This window comes from Phyllobates terribilis, unplaced genomic scaffold (assembly GCF_046119375.1).
Source record: "Phyllobates terribilis strain yellow unplaced genomic scaffold, ASM4611937v1 Scaffold_1__5_contigs__length_1240528914, whole genome shotgun sequence".
Taxonomy (NCBI): Eukaryota; Metazoa; Chordata; class Amphibia; order Anura; family Dendrobatidae; genus Phyllobates; species Phyllobates terribilis.
The window spans coordinates 560,207,408-560,219,734 of NW_027362761.1; the positions used below are offsets into that span (position 1 = coordinate 560,207,408).

Here is a 12,327-nt window from a genome sequence, read left to right on the forward strand (position 1 = left end):
GGACTAACGCACCCCAAATCCAAGAAAACCCTGTTAACTTGGTTCCAAAGGACGATTTGTACAAACAGTGGATTCCCCTCATTGTCTGCGAAGAAAATGATCCTACACGTCCGGCACATTTTTCGGCCACTGGACCGGTAATGATCCGATCCTGCCGCTGTCCGGTTACCGATCAGAATCGACACTTAGGTCACAGACCGGTTACAGCCCAATGTAGTATCTGGAGGGTTAGAGCTCCGGAAACCTCCTAAATCTCCAGCCTCGGGGCTTTACAGTGTTTACTCAGCCCCGCCGAGAAGCTACAATGGGAAAGTGCACATAAAGGGGATTTATGGTGTTTAGGCGAAACACAATGTCTGTTTGTAGAACAGAATAAAGATTTGTGATCTCCTTTTTGTAAAAAAAAATGGGGAAAAAAGCCCTAAAAATAGGGTAATAGTTTGCAGCAATAGCTGAATGCTTAGGGAAGACCTCACTTTTCACAAACCCAACATTATTGGAGCTCAGCCTCATTAGCTTGAGTTGAGCTGTAATACCAGACTCAGCCTGTAGATTAAGAGTGGCGCTGTTTTTGGAAAGAAAATCAAGGGGTTCTCCAGTAGATTGATATTGATATTTTATCCTTAGGATATATCGTCAGTATCAGATCAGCGGGGTCTGACACTCGGTACCCCCCGCTATCAGCACAGTGTACAGAGCCGGAACATCACTGCTCCTTACACTGTATAGTGGCCGTTCTTGGGTACTGCAGCTCTGCTACTATTTATGTAATGGGAGCTGAGCTGCAGTACCCAAGAAGGTGTACTGTTCTAGCACTGTTCTCTGTGTACATCCCCCCCCCCCCAGCTGATTAGTGGGGCTGCTTATTAATATCGTGGTGATGGACTGCCCCTGTAATGTAACCTGTATAGTAGAGCTGGTAACGTGTGACAAGTAGCAGTTCTAAAGCATCTGTCATTGGAATTCTGCATTGTTCCTCTGTTATTCCTCCTGGAAATGTATGTTATTTTAGTATTATCCATCACATTGTTTCCATGGTGTTTCCCTATAACAATCTGACACTCACAGGACAAATGTGCCGTTTCCTGAGCTTATACTGATGATGCGTAGCAGTCAGTATGGCTAAGAAATAAATCATAAGTCCAAAAGCCAGACACCGGTTTGGGGTCTTTTCTGGGGAGACGCAGCCTATGGACAGGTTTGGGGTCTTTTCTGGGGAGACGCAGCCTATGGACAGGTTTGGGGTCTTTTCTGGGGAGACGCAGCCTATGGACAGGTTTGGTGTCTTGTCTGGGGAGACGCAGCCTATGGACAGGTTTGGGATCTTTTCTGGGGAGATGCAGCCTATGGACAGGTTTGGGGTCTTTTCTGGAGAGATGCAGCCTATGGACAGGTTTGGGATCTTTTCTGGGGAGACGCAGCCTATGGACAGGTTTGGGATCTTTTCTGGGGAGACGCAGCCTATGGACAGGTTTGGGATCTTTTCTGGGGAGATGCAGCCTATGGACAGGTTTGGGATCTTTTCTGGGGAGATGCAGCCTATGGACAGGTTTGGGATCTTTTCTGGGGAGACGCAGCCTATGGACAGGTTTAGGGTCTTTTGTGGGGAGACGCAGCCTATGGACAGGTTTGGTGTCTTGTCTGGGGAGAAGCAGCCTATGGACAGGTTTAGGGTCTTGTCTGGGGAGACGCAGCCTATGGACAGGTTTAGGGTCTTTTGTGGGGAGACGCAGCCTATGGACAGGTTTAGGGTCTTGTCTGGGGAGAAGCAGCCTATGGACAGGTTTAGGGTCTTGTCTGGGGAGACGCTGCCTATGGACAGGTTTAGGGTCTTGTCTGGGGAGACGCAGCCTATGGACAGGTTTGGGGTCTTGTCTGGGGAGACGCTGCCTATGGACAGGTTTAGGGTCTTTTGTGGGGAGACGCAGCCTATGGACAGGTTTAGGGTCTTGTCTGGGGAGACGCAGCCTATGGACAGGTTTAGGGTCTTGTCTGGGGAGACGCAGGCTATGGACAGGTTTAGGGTCTTGTCTGGGGAGAAGCAGCCTATGGACAGGTTTAGGGTCTTGTCTGGGGAGACGCAGCCTATGGACAGGTTTAGGGTCTTGTCTGGGGAGACGCAGCCTATGGACAGGTTTAGGGTCTTGTCTGGGGAGACGCAGCCTATGGACAGGTTTAGGGTCTTGTCTGGGGAGAAGCAGCCTATGGACAGGTTTAGGGTCTTGTCTGGGGAGACGCAGCCTATGGACAGGTTTAGGGTCTTGTCTGGGGAGACGCAGCCTATGGACAGGTTTGGGGTCTTGTCTGGGGAGACGCTGCCTATGGACAGGTTTAGGGTATTGTCTGGGGAGACGCAGCCTATGGACAGGTTTGGGATCTTTTCTGGGGAGATGCAGCCTATGGACAGGTTTGGGGTCTTTTCTGGAGAGATGCAGCCTATGGACAGGTTTGGGGTCTTTTCTGGGGAGATGCAGCCTATGGACAGGTTTGGTGTCTTGTCTGGGGAGATGCAGCCTATGGACAGGTTTGGGATCTTTTCTGGGGAGATGCAGCCTATGGACAGGTTTGGCATCTTTTCTGGGGAGATGCAGCCTATGGACAGGTTTGGGGTCTTTTCTGGAGAGATGCAGCCTATGGACAGGTTTGGGATCTTTTCTGGGGAGATTCTGCCTATGGACAGGTATGATGTCTTGTCTGGGGAGACGCAGCATATGGACAGTTTTGGGGTCTTTTCTGGAGAGATGCAGCCTACGGACAGGTTCGGGATCTTTTCTGGGGAGAAGCAGCCTATGGACAGGTTTACCGTCTTGTCTGGGGAGACGCAGCCTATGGACAGGTTTAGGGTCTTGTCTGGGGAGACACTGCCTATGGACAGGTTTAGGGTCTTGTCTGGGGAGACGCAGCCTATGGACAGGTTTAGGGTCTTTTGTGGGGAGACGCAGCCTATGGACAGGTTTGGTGTCTTGTCTGGGGAGAAGCAGCCTATGGACAGGTTTACCGTCTTGTCTGGGGAGACGCAGCCTATGGACAGGTTTGGGGTCTTGTCTGGGGAGACGCTGCCTATGGACAGGTTTAGGGTCTTGTCTGGGGAGACGCAGCCTATGGACAGGTTTGGGGTCTTGTCTGGGGAGACGCTGCCTATGGACAGGTTTAGGGTCTTGTCTGGGGAGAAGCAGCCTATGGACAGGTTTAGGGTCTTGTCTGGGGAGACGCAGCCTATGGACAGGTTTAGGGTCTTGTCTGGGGAGACGCAGCCTATGGACAGGTTTAGGGTCTTGTCTGGGGAGAAGCAGCCTATGGACAGGTTTAGGGTCTTGTCTGGGGAGAAGCAGCCTATGGACAGGTTTAGGGTCTTGTCTGGGGAGAAGCAGCCTATGGACAGGTTTAGGGTCTTGTCTGGGGAGACGCAGCCTATGGACAGGTTTAGGGTCTTATCTGGGGAGACGCAGCCTATGGACAGGTTTGGGGTCTTGTCTGGGGAGACGCAGCCTATGGACAGGTTTGGGGTCTTGTCTGGGGAGACTCTGCCTATGGACAGGTTTGGGGTCTTGTCTGGGGAGACGCAGCCTATGGACAGGTTTGGGGTCTTGTCTGGGGAGAAAGGCAGCCAGCTTTACTAATATTCGATAACCCCTTTAATCCAGTGGGTGCAGGAGAGGGGTAGGAGGGTTATACTGTGTCCGTCATCCACCTGAACTAGATATTTGGAAGGAGCAATTGCATCTGTCCTCATCCAATCAATATTACAGAGAAGCTGATTGGCTGAGAAGAGCTGACAGGCTCCTCCTCACAATGTATCTTTCTAAACTCCTTTTCAGCTGGATGCCAGGCGCACAATATCATCCAGGCCAAGCTCCGCTCCTGGTAGGAATCTTCTTAAAGCTTATGTCAATTATTAGTTTTATCTCTTCATCTTCATTTTTTTTATAGTGAAATCTTAATGGATTTCTGAAAGAGATGAGCAATTTGATTGGTCCAGCGTCCTGTCCATTCTGCCTTTGCCCACGGTAGGGCCCAGCAGTATTATTATCTTGCATGAGGCCTAGCGATTATAATGTGCGCCATGACTTTGCAAGGCCTGATAAGCGCATGAGGTGCCCAGGATGCCAGGCGCAGGCGTGAAGACCTGGTGGCATGGGTGACTAGACTGGATACCAGACCAGGACACCATGACATAGAATGGCTCACTTTGAATACCTGATGTCCTGCCTATGTCCAATCCCTTAACTATTGCTCGTATACAGCGGTATCCGGCCTCATTATAAACCCGCTCTGTGTGACCCCACGTCCAAGTTGGCGCGGCCGGGCACCGTAATTCATGCAGTGATGCATCTGGCGCCTTTGTGAGATCAGAGCCCTCTTCTGGGAACGAGGAACCAAGCCGACTACTGAAGCCATCATCTGCCGTCTGCAGACCATTGTCTCCCCTCCCGACCATGCTGCTTTAGCGTTACCTCTGTAGTGCTAATTGGTTTACCAACAAAATCCAGTGTTGAAAAGGCAAATTTTCCAAACGTGTTTTTTTTTTTTTTTTTTTTTTCCAGTGTTTAAATTGGCATGGCTGAAGTTTTCCTTTCTTGGGAACTGAACGCCCACTGAGACGGACCACGTGTGCTCAATCTTGGCATGTGGGAACCAAAGTTTTCCATCCCCTCTGTTTAAGGTCATATGCCCCACAGTTTAAAACATCAAACGGCGTCATTCTATCAAGCTCTGGAAATAGTCCTGTATTTATGAGCGCGTCTGCCGGGGTTTACTGCAGGACGAGCGCAGCTGTAAGGGATGACATTTATACAACGGGAAAAGGAGTCAGCCTGTATCTGCGCAGAGCGCGGGCCGGCCGGGCACGGTGCAAACACCGCGCAAGTCTGGAAGGTCCTTACCATGCACATACCGTGCTTGGCGTTACCCCCCATGGTCTCTGCAGGATCTGCCGTCAGGGGCTTTATACACTTTTTTTTAAAACCTTTTTATTTTTAATGAGTAATGATCATCTAAAGGGCTGCAAAATAGATCACCTATCCACTGCATGGACGATTACTGTGAAATTGGTGTGGGTCTTGCTGGGTCCCCTACCAATTGCCTGAGTGGAGTGTTTATGTCCTTCATTCTTTCATGCTGAGCACAGCGTCAGTGCCAGAGACTGTATATGTAGTGGCAGGCCGTATGTGCCAGCGAAGATGCAGAGATATCTCCCCACTCCTCCCCAATCGATTTATTAGCTGGATAGCTAATAACTTTTGTAGACCAAAATACCCCTGTAAAGTAGTCGTCAATGTACCCTATTAAGGCTTATGGACATAATAAAGGGGGTTCTCCTGAGAACTGCTCCGTACGAGAGATTTAAAGAGGTATAACTACAATTGAAGAATATTCTCTACCCATTAGACATAAAGATCCAAGTGCTGGGACCCACAACTAATTCATGAATAACTTACGGATCATGGGGGTCCGACCGCTGGTCCCGGACCAATCAGCAGTCAGAATTGCCTCGTTCTGCCAATCATTGCAGGTCCCAGCAGATAGACCGCCGCAGAGAGGGGGAGTTGATGCATGGCTGACGCCTGAAATACTTTTGCGTTCACCTCGCCATCTCCGCCGCTCCTCACGCCAGATCAGCAGCCTCTGAAGAAGTCAGGGAGCGAAACAAGTTAATAAACAGATGCAGATGGGTGGGAGACAATGTTGTGTCTGCAGCGGCAGGGTCCCCTCTTTGTATTCCCGTTACTGAAGATTGTGCAGTCGCCATTACTCCCATCAGTGTAAGGAATGAGGACACTGGCCGAGCAGAAATAAATGCAAGATTAATGCTGATTTCTGTGTAAGTTAGTGTAAAATATATTAACCCTACAATCAGGAGAAGACCATTGCTATCGCCCAGCTTCAGACAAACTTTGGATGCAGAGATTTTACGCCCCACTTCACCTTCTAGCACCTTATTTTAGTTATGATAACCCTGTACTTTAAATGGGTTTTCCGATGAAAACAAGTTCTCCCTATCCTCAGTATAGGTAATAACTCTTAGATCAATGGGGGTCCGACTACTGGGACCTACACCCATCGGCAGAACGGGGAGATTTTATCCTCATTAGAATGGAGCGCTGGAGCGTATGTTCGACCACAGCGCAGGATCGACCACAGCGCAGGATCGACCACAGCTTCATCCTCTCCCTTTGGGGCTGTGAGCGCTGGGCTCAACTTTTTCCAGCAGCCACGTAGAGAATGACTGGAGCGAGCGGCAGTCGGGCATCCAACCTGCTACTCCATGTTGCATTGGGGATAAAAGTCAGCCATTGGAGATAGTAATTGCCCATTCTGCCAATCAGACCTCACTGATCAGTGAATTCTCATTTATCCCGTGGCTAGGCGATGAGTTGTTTTCACCGGACAACCCCTTTGTGAATTATCCTCTAGGATTTGTTGCTTTCTGCTACCTGTATAGTAAAATCAGGGGTGGCGTTCGCCTCTGGTGACGCTTATCAAGGTCGAAACTTATAAGCCAATCTGTCCAATCTCTGATTTTCTAGAGGGAAGATGGTGAATCCTCTGAAAAATAACTTGCATACATTACATACTTACCAACAATTACACAAGAAAATTCAGTGTATTTAAGCCTCGCCCCAAAAATGGTCACACAGGGCCAAGTTTTACTAAACCCGGCCCAAGCTCACGAGACTGTCCTGGCAACAACTGGAGATTTCTTGCAAGTTTTATGTTTTATTAAAATAATTTTCTGTCTCATTTAAAGGATTATTTCCAGCATTAAAATATTAAGTTATTGTTGGGGACCGCTGGGACCACCAGTACTCCCAAGAACTGGGCTGTTAAATGCCTATCCAAACGAGTAGGTGGTAACTTTGAGAACAATGGGAGTCCAGACTCTGGGGTCCCCACCGATCCCGAGAAGGGGGCTCTGAAATTCCCTTGCTACAACGGAGCAGATGCACGTCTGCGCTCCCTACATTTACTTTGGGAATGCCAGATAGTCGAGTCCTGCTCTCTACTTTTTCCAGCAGTCCCATAGTGAATAGATGGAGTGGTGGCATGCATCTGCTCCATGGTACCAGGTGCATATCAGAGCCCCATTATTGGGGAGGTCCGACACCCTCCAATCTACAATTTATCATCTATCCTCTGCATAAGTGTTGCATTTTGATGATGATATCCTTTAATGCACACACCACTAGTTGAGTGATAAATTAACACTGTTCATCCTGAGCTACCCCATTCATGGAGCTCAGAATGCCAAAGTCAGGAGTTGTAACTTTTATCCATTCTGATCGGTGAAGAAAAAGGTAGCCATGGTGTAACAGTAGGTTTATCCGTTATATGGTGTCCTTAAATATCTTACCCCTGTGGGTACATGAAAGGCTTTTTGAGACTTGGAAAAAGGATGCAAATGAGCGCTCATGCAAAAGGAAGAAGAATGTCTCCCTAGTGCCCCCTTTAGGTAGTGTCCCTTACAGTAAATATCCAACTTATATGAAACACTTTGCCCAGTGATACCCCATATATGAACATCTGTATCGTACTTATTTCCTAATTTTTCATCTTCAGGCATTATGTTTTGTCCTCTGTAAAGGCAGAATTAGGGTTGGTACAGATTGTTCCTTCTCCATAGAGAGGTGGAGATGAAGGGTTAATGTGGCGTCCCCTCTGGGAGGGCTGCTTCCCATGAGACGACAGTCTGGCCGTGTAATGAATAGGGCGATACTCGGCAGCGTTATCTGTGGATGCGGGCTGTCTGCATACTTGGCATGTTTTCTAGGAAGCGCAGATAATGGTGACAGGATAACATTTTGTTATATACGCGCAACAGAAAAGTCCTGAGAACCGGTCCTGGGGATTGTCCGAGGCCGAGACAACCTCAGGCTTTGTAGGTGGCATCGTTTTCAGGTGAGACAATGGCTGCAATGTCTGCACCTCACCTGTCTAGTCCCAGACCAGTCTGTGTCAGAAGCTGCATGACAACCAGCTATGTGAAGGAGTTGACCAGTCTGTGAAGTTGGGGGCGCGCAATCTCTCTGTGCTGCTTGATTGACAGATGCAAGTGGTATACACATTGTTAAATGCCGTATGTATGTTAGCAAATACTTTAATTGAAAAAAAAAATTGCACCAAGTTACAGGATGCGAACTTCCTGCCTTAATTTATTCATAGTCCACCTGATTTACAGCCTATTCCTAGTTTCAGACTTCTCTCGAATGTCCCTCCCAGTAACGCAGGCTGGATGGTGAGGTTCGTATATACAGGATGCTGCTGTCTTCACTAGCTCTCATGTATCGGCACAGCTTCTTTCCTAGACTGATTTTTCCCTTTACTGCCCATGATGGGTATCTTCTCCCTCTTTTGGGTAGAGGGAGGTATTTTTTAACTTTCCCTTCACCTGCAGATGCTCTCTTCTTTTTGTACATTTCATCCCTTGTACTTGCTGTTTTCCCGTTCTCCACCCTGATACAGTACAGCTTGTGTGTTCTGTCGTCCTTGAAGATTTGGATTTCCACCCTACCGACACCAATGAATCTTCCATGTTACCTCCTTCTCCCCCCTTTCTCCCTTCTGCTTTCTAGCACAGAAGGAAAGGTCATGGAGAGCAGAGAGAAAAGTCAGAGCCGGGAACAGTTTGGTGTCAGATCTATGTCCGAAGCAGCATGACAACCAGCTATGTGAAGGAGTTGCACAGACTCTACGACAACAAAATGATTTTTACTGAAGACTATTTGGAAAGTTGCTTCATTTTTCATTTTGAAAACAAATTATAAATAAATAAAAAAAAAAAAGGAGCTGTAAAGAGAATAAATTAGCATTCTGCCCTGAAAAGGGGTTGTCCTCTTTTAGTAAACTTCTGCCCATTGACTCAGTTGTGTGTAAAAAGAACAAATTGAACTTTACCGACCCTCCCTGGATCCAGCATGGTTTCGCCATCATTACCGTGGTCTCTCTTTTGGCTGCAGTGGTGACGTCACATAGACAGTGCTGCAGCCAATCACAGAGCTCCACGTTTTTTTCTATCTACAACTATGTAGCAGCTGAGCTCAGTGATTGGCTGCAGCACTGTTGATGTGATATCAGTTATACAGTCTAACAGAGACTGGGGCAGCGGCAGAGACACAGCGCTGAACTAACTGACCCTGTGGTCAGAAGAGGACATTTCTGGTAACTTGTCAGTCCTTCTATCATGCAGATATAATGGACCCCCTGGCTCCCCCACCCTAAGTGTATATGCTGTTGTAACTCTAATTCCTTTCTTATTGTGGGCTGTATTGATCTTTGCTCAGCATGCATGGACTTCCTTTTCAGCTTAGTGCTGCAGTGTAAAGCATGGTGGAGGAGCAACTGAACAGCAGATAGAGCAGCACCAGCCAAGTCCACTTCCCCGACCTACTCCTAATAGGTGGCAGTCCTGGTTGAATTAGGACTGTGCAGAAGCTGGCTGGGATTAGGAGGTAACAGCGCTCTAGCAAACCTGGACAACTTCATAGCAGTGATTACAAGCTCAATAGAAAAGAGCTTAAAAGCACTGCACATGTTCTGAGGTTGGACAGCAGTGGTCGGTCTCCAAGGCAACGAGCTGTAAATAAGTGTTAATATCTTAAGAATAGCTGAAAATTTTAATAAGCGTTAAATTGCAAAAGTGCTTGTATTTTCAAGCCCTGTCCGACAATACTAAGATGGGGATCACTTTTTTTTTTGTCCTAGTATATTTTTTACTAACAGCCTATTATGAGATTAACCCATTAGATGCAAATTAATTTCAACTAAACAAAAATTGATATGGTCATGTCTCATGGAACAGTTTCTGATATATTTTTACCAGGCGCCCGCTATTCGTGCACTATGCCCCGATCGCCCAGCAGAGGGCGCTGCAGCACAGAGCCGGGAGCTGCAGTGCTGAACTCGCTGGAAGGCTCCTACCTGGTGTCTCTGCAGCTTCTTAATGGGCCAGTCCAGGCCTGACTCGCTTCACTCTTAAGTGTAATGGTTTGACTGGATTACAGCCTGTCATTACTTGTATTCTTTCTGCTCAATTTAGATTAGAGATTGTGGCTGAGCATGCCAACATGCTGATCTCATTACTCGGGAAGGGTCTTTGCCTTTGAAAAGAGAGTCGTTTTGTCTCCCTGCGGTGCTCACGCCAACAAATTGATATCTTATGTACTTACATTTCTGCCTTTGTGACAGCTACTCCAAGCACTACCATATTTTGTGGAGGTTTTTTTGTTGTTTTTTTTTTCTCCCCCAAGAAAGTACTAACTTATCGGAGCATGAATATTTACTCCATCCATACATAGCAGTGAACGCGCGCTTATACCCCCGGGGTGTCATCTTTGTTCTTCGTGAAGTTTTTTCTTTTTTTTTAAGAGATGTAGCAGAGCCATGTTTGTTCTTTGGCACAAGCTTTTCTGCTCTGGTTTACATAGGACTGCAAGTTAAGCTAATTCAGTGCTCTAAGGGCTCGTTCACACTTAGCACTTGTCTCATTTTGCATCGTGCTTTTATTTCTTGTGTAAATTGATTTTTGGGTTGTTTTTTTTTTTTTTTTATAAAATGCAGCATGTCAATTCTTTCATTATTTTTGCAGCTTTGTTGCCCACCATTTAATGAGAACAAAAACTGGTTTTGGCACAAAATTCCATTAAAAAAAATGCACAAATACCGCACAATTTACCCCAATTTTCCAGCAGTTTCTTACGTCCTTTCCTGCAAGAGAAAAAAAAAAAACTACAAATGTTATATATTTGACTTACTTATCTTACTTCTTTTTATTTTTTTGGGGTGTGGAAATATTGCAACATTTTTGCATGAACTGAAATTTATTTACATTTCTAGAATCTCATTCACACGGTGCTCTTTTTTTTCTTTTTCATTGTGTTTTGAGGCCCTTTTTATTTTTATTCCTTTTGAGATCATTCAGGTTTAGTAACCAAGAAACACATCCATAAACGTGCCGAATTTCAGCTGCAGATTTCCCACCATACTTTGTGTTTTTCAGCCAGCAAAATTTATTTATTTATTTTTTTTAAAATGCATCAGTAATGTTGTGTGAACATACAATTTTGCATCAGTTCCAGAAAACTCATTCAGACGTCCACAGTTGAAAATCTCCCCCAAATTGTGCATATTTTGGTGCAGACCCTCTGCTGATATCTGTTGTAGTAATTCTTAAAATTCTGATAGCTTTTTTTTTTTTTTTATTAGAACCCTGTGTTGTGCCGTTCCTCTGTTATTCCTCCTGTAAATGTACTAGTCGATTGGGTGTTAACAGTTAGGGATGCGTCCCCGCGCACTGACACTGCCCAATAAGTGCTGACCGCATCCCTGTCACAAAGAGGGGAAATGGAAATGCATAATGTTCAGTGTATTCATTTTTCCAGGAGGAATAACAGAGGGATGGCACAATAGAATTAGGAGGAAAAAATGCTCCAGAGTTGGAGCCTTACCCCTTCATACATTGCAGGGTTTGCCCCATTACGTAGCTCGTGTTGTGGAGCAGTTCTGCGCCCTTTATTCTTGTGCAGTCACTTATGAAGCCCCCCAGGGATCACACTCAGTCCGCAGCCCCATCGATGGCATTAAGCGTTAAAGGACGGGTTTGAGTCACCGACAATTCAAGAATAAACACTTCTTACAAAAGCAGCCAGACGTGAACCCGGCCATGATTTATGTCCCCGGCAGCCGAGGCCACAGCCTAATCCCGGCTGTGCACACACATCCATCAGCTCGTTTTCATTCCTCGGCCACTTTTTCCCCCCTTGTATTTGTTACGCCCTCTTACGCCTAAAAGTCGCCCTGCATTGTGTGTGTAAGAGCCGCTCACCCTTCTTCTGCCGCTGCATTAATAATGGCTGTACACCGTCGCGCTCATTGTTTCGGGGGGGGGGACGCTGCCGGAAGCTTTTCCAGGCCTCATTTAAGTCCCCTCACTTATTCTCTATTTATTTACACTTTTTTTTTGTCTTTTTTTAGCAGGTAAATATGGACTTATGGGGGCGTTGTGGGAAGTTGTTGGGCTCGTTCAGACACGCACAATGGGAAGAGATAAGTGATACGGGCGACTGCTAGGGGGGCGGCCGCAATGCTGCAAAAGCTCCAGAGAGATAGAAGGGGGTGACAGTAAAACTCTATAAAGTGATGGCTGATCGCTGGGACCACCACAGATCCTGAGAATGAAGGGAGCACAGCTCTGGACCCCCCTCTCAATTATGTGTGAAATTCACAGCATCGGACTACCCGACTGCAGCCCATCACACCGTGATTGCACATCCTCGCTACATATCATTACTGTAAAAAATGGGGAGACCCCTTTAATATTTGCTAATCCCTACC

The 12,327-nt window shown here is 46.8% G+C and overlaps 1 protein-coding gene across 3 annotated transcripts in view; it reads left to right on the plus strand.

Moving 5' to 3' along the window:
* The window catches only part of DYM (dymeclin), a 262,125-nt gene that overhangs the window by 99,543 nt on the left and 150,255 nt on the right, over positions 1–12,327 (plus strand). The window lies entirely within an intron of this gene.